We start from the raw sequence: 4,172 nt of genomic DNA, 5'->3' as shown, positions 1-4,172 counted from the left end.
GTTTTAGCCTCTGAATACTACTTCATGAACAACAGTTTATAAAGAGCCCCTTAATAGGAAGACGACCTGCAAAGCTGGGTTTTGATAGTATTATAAAGCTAGTGACAGATATTCATCTATGAATAAAGAAGTAAAAAAAGGAACACATATGTGTACACACATAATATAAACCAGAAAGAAAAACAAGCAATCGCCAGAGGGCAAAATTGCTTCTCACTATAAATATCTAGCATATATATATTTATTTATATGTAGAAATATTACATGATTCTTTACAATGATATATTGGGAATTTGAAAGAAGAAGACAAAAGTTTTGGAGTAGCTATGGTTAAAACAGAGATGAGAAAATAGGAACGTTACCTGCCATCATCTCTTTTTTTTTTAATTTTTAATATTTTTATTACATATTTTCCTCAATTACATTTCCAATGTTATCCCAAAAGTCCCCCATAGCGCCCCCCACTTCCCTACCCACCCATTCCCATTCTTTTGGCCCTGGCATTCCCCTATATTGGGGCATATAAAGTTTGCAAGTCCAATGGGCCTCTCTTTCCAGTGATGGCCGACTAGGCCATCTTTCGATACATATGCAGCTAGAGACAAGAGCTCCGGGGTTCTGGTTAGTACATCATGTTGTTCCAACAATAGGGTTGCAGATCCCTTTAGCTCCTTGGGTACTTTCTCTAGCTTCTCCATTGGGAGCCCTGTGATACATCCAATAGCTGACTGTGAACATCCACTCCTGTGTTTGCTAGGCCCCAGCATCGTCTCACAAGAGACAGCTATATTTGGGTCCTTTCAGCAAAATCTTGCTAGTGTATGCAATGGTGTCAGCGTTTAGAAGCTGCTTATGGGATGGATCCCTGGATACGGCAGTCTCTAAATGGTCCATCCTTTCATCACAGCTACGAACTTTGTCTCTGTAACTCCTTCCCTGGGTGTTTTGTTCCCAATTCTAAGAAGGGGCACAGTGTCCACACTTTGGTCTTCATTCTTCTTGAGTTTCATGCGTTTAGCAAATTGTATCTCATATCTTGGGTATCCTAAGTTTTGGGCTAATATCCACTTATCAGTGAATACATATTGTGTGAGTTCTTTTGTGATTGTGTTACTTCACTCAAGATGATGCCCTCCAGGTCCATCCATTTGGCTAGGAATTTCATAAATTCATTCTTTTTAATAGCTGAGTAGTACTCCATTGTGTAAATGTACCATAATTTCTGTATCCATTCCTCTGTTGAGGGACATCTGGGTTCTTTCCAGCTTCTGGCTATTATAAATAGGGCTGCTATGAACATAGTGGAGCATGTGTCCTTTTTACCGGTTGGGACATCTTCTGGATATATGCCCAGGAGAGGTATTGCTGGATCCTCCGGTAGTACTATGTCCAATTTCTGAGGAACTGCCAAACCGATTTCCAGAGTGGTTGTACAAGCTTGCAATCCCACCAACAATGGAGGAGTGTTCCTCTTTCTCAACATCCTCGCAAGCATCTGCTGTCACCTGAATTTTTGATCTTAGCCATTCTGACTGGTGTGAGGTGGAATCTCAGGGTTGTTTTGATTTGCATTTCCCTGATGATTAAGGATGTTGAACATTTTTTCAGGTGCTTCTCTGCCATTCGGTATTCCTCAGGTGAGAATTCTTTGTTCAGTTCTGAGCCCCATTTTTTAATGGGGTTATTTGACTTTCTGGAGTCCACCTTCTTGAGTTCTTTATATATATTGGATATTAGTCCCTTATCTGATTTAGGATAGGTGAAGATCCTTTCCCAATCTGTTGGTGGTTTTTTTGTCTTATTGATGGTGTCTTTAGCCTTGCAGAAGCTTTGCAGTTTCATGAGGTCCCACTTGTCAATTCTCGATCTTACAGCACAAGCCATTACTGTTCTATTCAGGAATTTTTCCCCTGTGCCCATATCTTCAAGGCTTTTCCCCACTTTCTCCTCTATAAGTTTCAGTGTCTCTGGTTTTATGTGAAGTTCCTTGATCCACTTAGACTTGACCTTAGTACAAGGAGATAGGAATGGATCGATTCGCATTCTTCTACATGTTAACAACCAGTTGTGCCAGCACCATTTGTTGAAAATGCTGTCTTTCTTCCACTGGATGTTTTTAGCTCCCTTGTGGAAGATCAAGTGACCGTAGGTGTGTGGGTTCATTTCTGGGTCTTCAATTCTATTCCATTGGTCTATTTGTCTGTCACTATACCAGTACCATGCAGTTTTTATCACAATCGCTCTGTAGTAAAGCTTTAGGTCCGGCATGGTGATTCCACCAGAGGTTCTTTTATCCTTGAGAAGAGTTTTTGCTATCCTAGGTTTTTTGTTATTCCAGATGAATTTGCAGATTGCACTTTCTAATTCCTTGAAGAATTGAGTTGGAATTTTGATGGGGATTGCATTGAATCTGTAGATTGCTTTTGGCAAGATAGCCATTTTTACAATGTTGATCCTGCCAATCCATGAGCATGGGAGATCTTTCCATCTTCTGAGATCTTCTATAATTTCTTTCTTCAGAGACTTGAAGTTTTTATTATACAGATCTTTCACTTCCTTAGTTAGAGTCACGCCAAGATATTTTATATTATTTGTGACTATTGAGAAGAGTGTTGTTTCCCTAATTTCTTTCTCAGCCTGTTTATTCTTTGTGTAGAGAAAGGCCATTGATTTGTTTGAGTTAATTTTATATCCAGCTACTTCACCGAGGCTGTTTATCAGGCTTAGGAGTGGTCTGGTGGAATTTTTAGGGTCACTTATATATACTATCATATCATCTGCAAAAAGTGATATTTTGACTTCATCTTTTCCAATTTGTATCCCTTTGATCTCCTTTTGTTGTCGAATTGCTCTGGCTAGGACTTCAAGTACAATGTTGAATAGGTATGGAGAAAGTGGACAGCCTTGTCTAGTCCCTGATTTTAGAGGGATTGCTTCAAGCTTCTCACCATTTACTTTGATGTTGGCTACTGGTTTGCTGTAGATTGCTTTTATCATGTTTAGATATGGGCCTTGAATTCCTGATCTTTCCAAGACTTTTATCATGAATGGGTGTTGGATCTTGTCAAATGCTTTTTCCGCATCTAAGGAGATGACCATGTGGTTTTTGTCTTTGAGTTTGTTTATATACTGGATTACGTTGATGGATTTCCGTATATTGAACCATCCCTGCATCCCTGGGATGAAACCTACTTGGTCAGGATGGATGATTGTTTTGATGTGTTCTTGGATTCGGTTAGCAAGAACTTTATTGAGGATTTTTGCATCAATATTCATAAGGGATATTGGTCTGAAGTTTTCTATCTTTGTTGGGTCTTTTTGTGGTTTAGGTATCAGAGTAATTGTGGCTTCATAGAATGAGTTGGGTAGAGTACCTTCTGTTTCTATTTTGTGGAATAGTTTGTGAAGAACTGGGATTAGATCTTCTTTGAAGGTCTGATAGAACTCTGCACTAAACCCATCTGGTCCTGGGCTTTTTTTAGTTGGGAGACTATTAATGACTGCTTCTATTTCTTTGGGGGGATATAGGGCTGTTTAGATCATTAACCTGATCTTGATTCAACTTTGGTACCTGGTATCTGTCTAGGAACTTCTCCATTTCATCCAGGTTCTCCAGTTTTATTGAGTATAGCCTTTGGTAGAAGGATCTGATGGTGTTTTGGATGTCTTCAGGATCTGTTGTTATGTCTCCTTTTTCATTTCTGATTTTGTTAATTAGGATGCTTTCCCTGTGCCCTCTAGTGAGTCTGGCTAAGGGTTTATCTATCTTGTTGATTTTCTCAAAGAACCAGCTCCTTGATTGGTTGATTCTTTGAATAGTTTTTCTTGTTTCCACTTGGTTGATTTCGCCCCTGAGTTTGATTATTTCCTGCCGTCTACTCCTCTTGGGTGAATTTGCTTCCTTTTGTTCTAGTGCTTTTAGGTATGTTGTCAAGCTGCTAATGTGTGCTCTCTCTAGTTTCCTTTTGGAGGCACTCAGAGCTATGAGTTTTCCTCTTAGAAATGCTTTCATTGTGTCCCATAAGTTTGGGTATGTTGTGGCTTCATTTTCATTGAACTCTAAAAAGTCCTTAATTTCTTTCTTTATTCCTTCCTTGACCAAGGTATCATTGAGAAGAGTGTTGTTCAGTTTCCACGTGAAGGTTGGCTTTCTATTATTTATTTTGTTATTG

Source organism: Mus caroli, unplaced genomic scaffold (assembly GCF_978045245.1).
Source record: "Mus caroli unplaced genomic scaffold, Mus_caroli_1 scaffold_16, whole genome shotgun sequence".
Classification (NCBI taxonomy): domain Eukaryota; kingdom Metazoa; phylum Chordata; class Mammalia; order Rodentia; family Muridae; genus Mus; species Mus caroli.
This window is presented reverse-complemented; position numbering follows the sequence as displayed.